Here is a 9,398-nt window from a genome sequence, read left to right as displayed (position 1 = left end):
GTACCTAGAAAGTAAAATTGAAAATTTAAAGTCTTCCTTCATCAATTCTGAGGCCCATTCCCCAGAAGTAATCATCTTCCATCATTTCTCCTTTTATCTTTCTATGGTGCCAGAAAATATGCTAATATCTCTGTATTTAATTCATCAAGTTTAAACATTATCTCCTGACTCCCTGCAATGAAAGGTGATGAATTTAGTTTGCTTTCACTGTTTCCTGTCTTTCCCTGATCCTTACCAGTCAGCTATTTATTTACTTCTATTACTTATTTTTAGGGCTTTAAATAATACATTTAAACATCTATTTCCTGACTTCTCTTTGAGTTGTTGTCTGTACAAAAATGATTTCACTTTATTCTCACACTTGATTGATACGCTGGCTGTAATTTCCTCTCAACATCAGTCTGAATCAGGTTTAGTGCTGTAAATAAGAGAACTAAAATAGCAGTGCTTCAAACAAGTTGAAGTTTATTTTTTCTCTCATGTAAAAGCCAGCAGGGGACTAGGCTCCTCCCAGTTTTCTGGCACACATTTGATGTGGTTGTTGTTCTCATGGTCCAAGATAATGGCTTCTTATTGGCTTTCCAGGCAGCAGGATGGATAGAGGAAGGTGAGAAGGAGGAAGGAAGGCACGGCTGAAATTCACTCACATGGCCGAACAGCATCAAGGGAGCCTGGAAACATAAACTTGATTCTGGGTGACTCTATGTACAGCTGAACACCCAAGGTTCTATCATGAAGGGAGAGTGGGGGAGCAGACGCTGGGGACACCTAGCAGTCTAGTCATGCCCCTGCCCTCTGCAGGCTTTGCCCTACCTTCTCCTTGCATGGGGGCTTGCTGATGAGATGTCTGTTAACAATCTAGTTTTCATTCCTTTGCAGGTAATCTGTTCTTTCCCCTAGAAAGTTTCCAGTGAGAGAGAATTACATCTGCAGAGGCCTTGGGACCTGAGAGCACAAACTATGTTCTCACCACGTGCCGCTGACCTGCTTGTCCTTTTCTCAGACATTTTCCTTCTTGCTTCCTCTGTGTCCACCCACTCAGCCAGCGTGGGTGTTCACAGCTTTCCTCTCACTCTCCCTGAGTGACAGCATCCTCCCGTGGCTTTTGCTACCACCCACTGGGATGAATTCCAAATTTATATCCCCAACATAAGCCTTTTTCTCAACCTCTAGATCCAAAACAACACACTCATCTCCTGGTCTCTCCACCTGATCGGCTCACGGGCCACCAGACTCTTCATTGTCGCTTCCCTTTCTGCCCTTTGCTAATTTCTTGTTCATCTTTCCTAATTCAGTTGAGGGGCAACTTTTGGAGGCATGTGCTTTCTGGTTTATTTCTGTCTGTGTTGGGTGCTCCTCTCTTGGATTCCCAAAGTCTCTGGAGAGTCCCTGTGTCTCCTCATTATCGTGATAATTTCCAACCATCGAACCCTTATCTGGATGGGAGTTATCTGATGGTAGAGACAGGACCTTATCTCTGAATTCCCAGCAGCTAGAGTGTTTGGCAGACAAAAATGGAAATGACTTATTTTTTTTTTTTGGGTGATTATCTCCTCCTGATAACAGAACCCCCTTTTTTTCAGGAAACCTCCTCCTTTACTCCATGTGGTCCTGAGGAGCTGTGAGTGGGGGGTGCTTCTTCTAGAGAGGTGAACATGTGACCCAGCCCAGGTTAATTACAGTCTCAGCAACAGTGATTAGACCAATGGGTGTTACTGACTGAGCAGGACCAATGAGACCCTCCCTTGGGATTGATATACAGACACAGGAAGGAGGTCTTCTCCATGTTGGGAGTGCTGCCTGAGATAACACAGACATGGGGCTCTGGGTGGCCACCTTCCCTCCATGAGAAGGGGTCTCTGCTGAGCAGAGCCAAGCAGAGATGGAGACGAACCACAGGCGGGCAGGATGGGGCTCTGATCGCTTCCTTCTCTTCTTTAGGCTCTCGCAGTGCCATCCCCAGTCATGTGAACCAACAAATCTCCCTTTTGTTTAAGGTGGTTTGAGTGGGTCTCTACCACTTGAGCCAAAAGAGTTCTGACTAATAAAGAACTTCATAAAAGTTTAATGAAAACTTTAATAAACCAGTGGACCAGTGCCTCTCTCGCCCACGGGCTCTCTCTGAGCATGGCGAGTTGCCTCCTCATCTATGCTCCTTGGCAAGGTCGATACCACCCCTTGCCTGCACTTCTGATGCCAATTCTAAACTCCTCAGCCTGGCGAGTGATCTGACCCCAGCTGCCCGGCCAGTCTCCTGTCTTCCTCTGAGACAGGCTCTGTGCCAGCCAAATGCTCACAGTCCTACACTTGCTCTGCCGCTTTCAACTGCTGCATCTTTGCCTGAGCCTCTGAGCCTCAGCCTGGAATGCTGCCCTCCCCGTGAATCCCAATGCACCCTCCAAGACCAGTCTCAAGTGGCACCTCCTTCAAAGCCTTCCTGCCCCTCCCCCAAGCAGAGTCCAGCCCTCTTTTCTGCAGCAGTCGCCTCCACTGTCCACCTGTCACACTGAACTGCAGCTGTCGTTTACTCACCCATCCTTCCTGTACTAGCCAGAGTTCCTAAAGGGGAGTGAGCTGCTCTTTATCCACCTCCATGCCCCCATCTCCCATCACCCACAGCACATTGTCAAGTAACACGTGGTAAGTGAGTGGAGCTCTTAGGAAGAAGGTTCATTTCCTTCTCTGTTCAGTGATAGAGAGGGAGTTCCTCTGACCGCATACACCTCCAGGTTTCAGAAGAGCGCTGGGTCTTGTGATCTCTCCCTGGGACCCTCTCCATGCCAAAAGGGTAGGGAGTGGGAAGGCAGTGTGAATGCCATCTGACTGGCCTGTGTCTACACTGGCTTCTGGTTCAGGACCATGTTGCCCTGGAGAACTCTGACTCTCCCTGAGTTTTGCAGAACTTTGAGTAGCCTGCCTCCTCCCAGAACCAACAAGGTCAGAGAAGGAAGGTTCTTGGGAATCTCCTGGCACTCCATTCACAGAGCAGGACACGATCTGTGAGGGGTGTCAGGTGAGCTTTGGGGGAGTCAGAGAAGGAGCCTGGGGACATTCTTTACTTTGCAGCACACACATCCACTGGCTATGCCTGTGTCACTGGGTGAGGCTTCCCAAACGATGAGAGACAGCATGGTGGACTTTGGAATTCAGCGTTGCTGTGTGACTTTAGGCAAGTTACTTAACTTCTCTGTGCCGCAATTTCTTCATCTGTAAAAGAAGAAGTAGTACTTACTTCATGAGTAAGCTGTGAGGAGGGATGTATGAGTTGATATTTGTAAAGCATATAGTAAGCGCTATGTAAACACTTGTTTAGACTATATTAGGGTTTCATGTCTTGAAATCCAAACATAGGACCCTAGAACCCTTTTTGTCCTTAATAGAGAGACCGCCCCCCCATCCCCCAAATGGTCTGTGAGTGCATAGGCTAGAGGGTGGAAATGGTCATGAAACTACTCAACATTTGGAGAATGGAAAAGGTCTAGTGAATTTCCTCAAGTATCCACAAGAGGGCACCCAATTTCCTGAAAGAGCCCACTCCATATGGAGAGCCTGACTGGGACTTAACGGCCTGTGAAGGTTCAGCCCAGTGGTGATAAAGGACTCATACAGAATTATCTCCAAACTCAGGCTGTGTGCATCTCAATACTCAGCACCTCTTACTCCTCAGAGACCCAGTTATCCTCCACCTTTAGCGCTGTCCCTGAACCTGCTACCCTGAGGTCTGTATATTTGGGAAAGGGAGTGTCAGGTGCCTGGATTCATGGCTTGTCTCATCCCCACCCCACCCCCCCGGGAAGTCAGATCCCTCCACTAAGTTCACCCACCAGGCCCTCAAAATTGTTCATAGCCTTATGCCATCACAGACCCCTCACCCACCCCACCACCTCCCCCAGCTAACTGAGCCTGGCAGGAGTCTGGGCTGGGTCACGTGAGTCCAGCTCTGCTCCTCGCAGTCCCTGGTCTTCCAGGGATAGCATAAGTGGAGGGATTGTGAGGTGGTGAGACCAGAGACTTTCCTTGGCCTGGCGCTGGCTGAGATGGTGAGGGTTGGGATGGAGAGCTTAGGCCCAGGGTCTGATTCAGCAGAGAAGTCGGGACCCAATGGGACGCCATTGCTCCTGCATCCCTGTGGTAAAGGGTAGAAAAGGTGGGATGTAGGGAAGGGAAGTCCCACAGACTCACCCTCTCCACCTCTCTTCCTCTGCACAGTTCAGGTCCAGGGTCACCTTTCCTGCAGCCAACTCTGAGGGGATGCAGCCTTCGGGTGCCCAGTCAGGGTAAAATCACTTCCAGCCCCTCCCTGCTTCACAACAAAGGAAGCCAGGGGCAGAGGAAATGACACTGGCTTTACAGGAAAACTGGGTTCTATGCCTGACACCGTCATCGACTGCTGTCGCCTTTCTCGGTCTCCGTTTCCTCATCTGTAACGTGGGGATAAGTATGCCATGCAGCTCAGGCGATGGTGTGGCAGACTGGCTCCTGAAGAAGACGTATTTAGATCTTCGAAGGCTGGAAGAAACAGGGATCCTGACAACTGCAGGTGGGAACAAAAACCACTTCCTAAAATTCCCTAACAGCTGAAACAGAGCAAGTGGTGACCTGAGGTCTCTCTCAAAAATGGGGTCCTCACCATCAGTCCGAGAGGGAACACAGCATCCCTGTGTCTGTTAGCCTGATCCCCTCTCCAATTAAGGAGCCTCAGGCTGTGAGGAGCCCCTGACGCACCTGCGTCAGACACTCCAGGCTTAAAGGGGCCAGAAAGTCCTGGAAGGGCAGCGCATCCTAGTCTGATAAAGATGAAGGTTAAGGGAGCAGAAATGGGCACCTGCCCCAGGCATCACCTTCACTTTCACCTTCTTCTTCACCTGTGGCATAGACCCGGGGTGGCCGGGGTGGGAGGAGGCCCCGACGCCTGTGGACACCCAGCTTCTCAGGAGCAATGGTGGCAGGGCTGCGCTGCTCAGCTTGGCCGCTCGGGTGTAGCTGGGGCCATGGCCGCGGGGCGGAGCCCGAGGACGGGAGACGGAGAACGCATGGCCCTGGCAGGGCAGGAGGGAGCGGAGCTCCGAGTCCGCGGTCGCCTCGGCGCTTCCCTGGGGGCTGCGGGGCTCTGGGCGCGCAGGAGACCGCGAGTCCGCGAGGGCGGCCGGAGTCTCCGCGCCCTCCCTCCGCGCACAGGATCGCGGGTCCCCCGGCCCAACGTGCTCAGCGGGCGCTGCGGAACCCGGGACCGCGCCTCCGCCGGCGGCGCTCCCCCTGCAGAGAGGGCAGGCCCCTCGGAGTTACCAAGCGGATGCGGAGGTTGCAGGATGACGAAAAGGCACCTGGGTCCTGTGAATTAAAGGTGTACATTGTATACTGTGGGGGACCAGCAGCTCACACAATTCTCTCACCCTCTTTTGAAAATATAATAAACCATTTCGAGGAAAAGGCACATTTATTGTAATATGACAACTAATCAAATAACATTAGGAAAGAAAGTAGAACCCGGGAAGATGAGTGCCTGTTCCTGCTCCCTCTGTCCCCAGGCCTGCTTTGTGGTCACATGGTAAAAGCCTGGTGATTCCCCATGAGGGTTTGGAGGACAGGCCCTCAGACCCCTAAAGCTGAGGTGCTGGAGGGGAGACCCCAGAGCAGGCTGGTGCAGACGGAAGCCATCATCCCAGTGCCATTACCATCTGAGATTCCAGGAGGACAGGGGCCCTGAGGGCCTGGGGAAAGACTGGACTCTTTGGTGGAGCCTGGAGCAAAGACTTGCAGGCCAAGCAAGCTGAAGGGTCCTGCCCAGACATGGCCACCACTGACCCAGCCGCTCTGTCAGGCTGAACTGCTCTCCTCACACCCTCCCCTAGGAGTCTGAGAGCCCAAAGGCTTCCTCTAACCTCCTCAGGCAGTAAGACACTCTTCTGTCTACATCAACCCTCAGAGCTGAGGAAATTTCCAGGAACTGACCAGCAAACAGAGAAACCACAGGGTTTGGTGAGTGTGGGCAAAGTAAGATCACAGGTCACTTAAGATGACTCAATAGTTCAAGTGAGAGAGCGTGTTAGGAGGGCCCCCTGGGAAGGCTGCACCAGTGAAGGGGACCCCTAGGCTACCCAAGCCTGAACCATCCTCCAGGGTCTGTGGCAAGGACTGGGGATGAGAGCAGACACCCGTGGGTCAGCCAGGGTCACCCAAACCTCTGTGTTTTGGGGCCCTGAATGGTGGGCCCCTTTCAGACTGGCAAATCTGGGCTTCTGCCATGCTTTGGGTATGGCTGAGTGTGTAAGGAATGCCCATCCTCCCCCTCCCCCGTGGCATTCAGGAGAGCAGCCTCCCTCAGACCTTTGGAAAGGTTGAGCGCCTGCCTTGCAAGGTCTCAGCACTTTCAGCCCCTGGGGCCTCCTACTCTGTGTAAGCTCTAACCTGCCCTTCAAGGCAGAACTCCTTTAGGAAGCCTCCACCGAGGATTATTATCCACCACATTCCAGGTGCCCCAGCCTGGCCTGGCTCAGGAGAGAGCTTCAGTAAGACCTGGGTTCAATCCTTGGTTGGGAAGATCCCCTGGAGGAGGAAATGGCAACCCACTCCAGTGTTCTTGCCTGTAGAATCCCATGGATAGAGGAACCTGGCGGGTTACAGGCCATGGGGACACGACTAAGCAACTACGCACAGCACAGCATGATGGTGCTTGTAGAGATGTGAGTTTTTCACTCTGCACACTAACAGTAATAAGTCCCACGACACGGGCTCCCTCCTGCTCTTGTGATCTGAGGGAGGAGTGGACATCCTCCCCAGGACAGGCCCCCACTCAGTCATGGGCAGCTAAATAAGCAGATGACTGCACATCTCAGCTCACTGTTCCTAATTAAGTACTTAGCAGTTCCATCTTATGTACCTGAAGTTAGACTTTAGTCAAGGATTTGAGGGGTGTTCATCATTATCATAACAATTATGTTCCTTTTCCCTAATTTGTTTGATTGTTCTTGCTTTTACAATGAATGAATGTATTTTTTTCTTACAATAATTTATTTTCTTAAAATTTTTTTTAACGATGTTTTGGTTATGTGATCTGCTGTGCCCCTACTATACAAATATATACCTTACATATGTTTACCTTTCAATGCATATGGAAAAATCTTGAACGTTTACTACAAAAATGTGAACTGAGACTCCCTTGGTGGTCCAGTGGCTGACTCCCTGCTCCTAATGTAGGGGGACTGGGTTCCATCCCTGGTCAGGAAAGTGGATCCCCCACATGCTGCAACTAAGACCTCCTGTAGCCAAATAAATAAATACTTTTTTTAAAATGTGAACAATGTCATGTCTGGGGAGTTAGAGTGAGAGCAGATCTTCAATGTCTTCTTTTGTATCCTTTAGGATTGCTTACATATTTTATAAGTACTTCTTTAAGAGTTAAAATAAATTTGAGAAAAAGTATTCATAATATTTCACTCAATCATCCTAAAATAATAAGCCTCTGTTGGCACAGATTCCTGTGTAAGGATGTTGGCTGCAGCATGATTTAGAGAATATTTAGAAACTAACAACCTCATCTTCCATCAATAAAGAACTGGCTAAATAAGTTGTCATCTAGTTTTTCAATAAAATATGATACAACTTCAAAAATCCCACTTTTATAAATTACTTTGTATGGGGAAATGCCCTTGATATATGCCCTTACATTTTAAAAGCAGGATACAAATTTAAATACAATTTATAATTTTCTTAATTTTGTTGTAAATTTTCTCAAATAGATTTGCATCACTTTTATCTGCAAATGATTTAATTAAATGAATGCAAAGAGCGTTTAAGCCTAGAAAAGGTTCATAGACCTTCTAACCCCTCCTTCTAACCATGTGCGCGTTGGTTTGTTCCCCGTCCCCATCACACCTTTTCTCCATGCCTCTAACCCAATCAGCTCTTGACCCTCAGTCCTTTTCACGGGACCTGAGGTGCCTTTTCGTCATCCTGCAGCCTCCGCATCCCCTTGGTCACTAACTCTGAGGGTAGAAGGTCCCAGGACTGCGTCCCCCGGCCTGCCCTCTCTGCAGCGGGGAGCGCCGCAGGCGGGGGCGCGGTCCCCGGTCCCGCAGCGCCTGGCGAGCGTGTTGGGCCAGGGCATCCGCGATCGTTTGGTCTATGCCGAGGGAGAGCGCCGAGACTCCGGCCGCCCCCTGGGACCCAGTGTCTCCCTCGCGTCCGGAGTCCTGCAGCCCCAGGGGAAAAGCAGAAGCGGCCGAGGACTCGACGCGCGAACGCTCCCTCCCGCCCGGCCCGGGCCGGCGCTCGGGCGTCTGCGGTCTTCGGGCTCCGCCCCGCGGACACTGGGCACTGCAGCGCAGCTCTGCCCCGGGTCTCCACACACACGCGAAGCTGCGTGTCCACACGCGCCCGCGGTCACCTCCCACGCCGGACACCCCGTGTCGGTGCCGCAGGTGAAGATGAAGGTGAAAGTGAAGGTGATGCCCGGGGCAGGTGCCCATTTCCGCCCCCTTAACCCTCGTCCTGGCCAGCCTGGGACTCGCTGCCCTCCCCAGATTTTCTGGCACTCTTTAGTTGGGAGTGTCTCTCCTCTGTTTGAGGTGGGCGGGTCAGGAGCTCCTCACAGCCTGAGGCTCCGTAATATTTTGAGGAGATCAGATATATAAAAGATTAGAAATACAGAGGATATTGTATTTTGTCTGTGGAGTGCACTCGACAGGAGCCAGGATTTGGGGCCCCCGCCTGACCACCAAAAGGAATGGGACCTTGAGCCCAACGTGTGGCAGGCAGCACAGCCTAAGACAGCCCAGGCTGATGACTAGTCTGGTGACTCCCAAAGCCCCACTTACCACCGGCTTGACGCCTGAAGTTAATAGTTTATTCAGTACCACCATCCTCTTTGACTCCTCTGTCAGTTCCCAGAGGAGAATGGGAGAAAGAGGGGCCAGATATCCAGGGCTGAGCAATGGGTTATCCCAGGGCTACCTGGTATCCTGACTTTGCCCAAACATGGTTACCTGAATTATGGCAAATCCTTGCAATGACTTTGCATTGGCATGGTAGATTAAGCACACCTCTGCACCCCAGTTCACCCCACATCCCACAAAAGGACAGAAAAGATGGGAGAGGGAAATAGTATGAGCAAACTGGAAATGCTGAAGAGTTTCTTCAACATGGAGATCAATCCAGATCAGTCTTCCATGAGGAAGAAAATCATGACATCCCTGGTGGCTCAGACGGTAAAGAATCTGCCTGCAATGTGAGAGACCCAGGTTGGATCCCTGGGTGGGGAAGATGGAGAAAGAAATGGCAACCCACTCCAATATTCTTGTCTGGAGAATTTCATGGACAGAGGAGTTTGGTGGGCTCCAGTCCATAGGGCACAAAGAAGACGACTGAGTGACTAATACCTTCACGCTTTACATAAGGAA

At 50.9% G+C, this 9,398-nt stretch overlaps 1 long non-coding RNA gene across 1 annotated transcript; it reads right to left on the bottom strand.

The window, feature by feature from the left end:
* Window positions 1-448: 448 nt before the first annotated feature.
* On the bottom strand, window positions 449-5,664 carry LOC139177567 (uncharacterized). The gene is made up of 2 exons (XR_011562053.1): window positions 4,183-5,664; window positions 449-3,207 (listed from the first exon to the last, which is right to left on the bottom strand). It is a non-coding gene; the product is annotated as an uncharacterized lncRNA (long non-coding RNA).
* Between the last annotated feature and the right edge of the window lie 3,734 nt (window positions 5,665-9,398).

Source organism: Bos indicus, chromosome 19 (assembly GCF_029378745.1).
Source record: "Bos indicus isolate NIAB-ARS_2022 breed Sahiwal x Tharparkar chromosome 19, NIAB-ARS_B.indTharparkar_mat_pri_1.0, whole genome shotgun sequence".
Taxonomy (NCBI): Eukaryota; Metazoa; Chordata; class Mammalia; order Artiodactyla; family Bovidae; genus Bos; species Bos indicus.
Note: the sequence above shows the minus strand (reverse complement) of the source record. Positions and strands in the feature narration are given on the sequence as shown.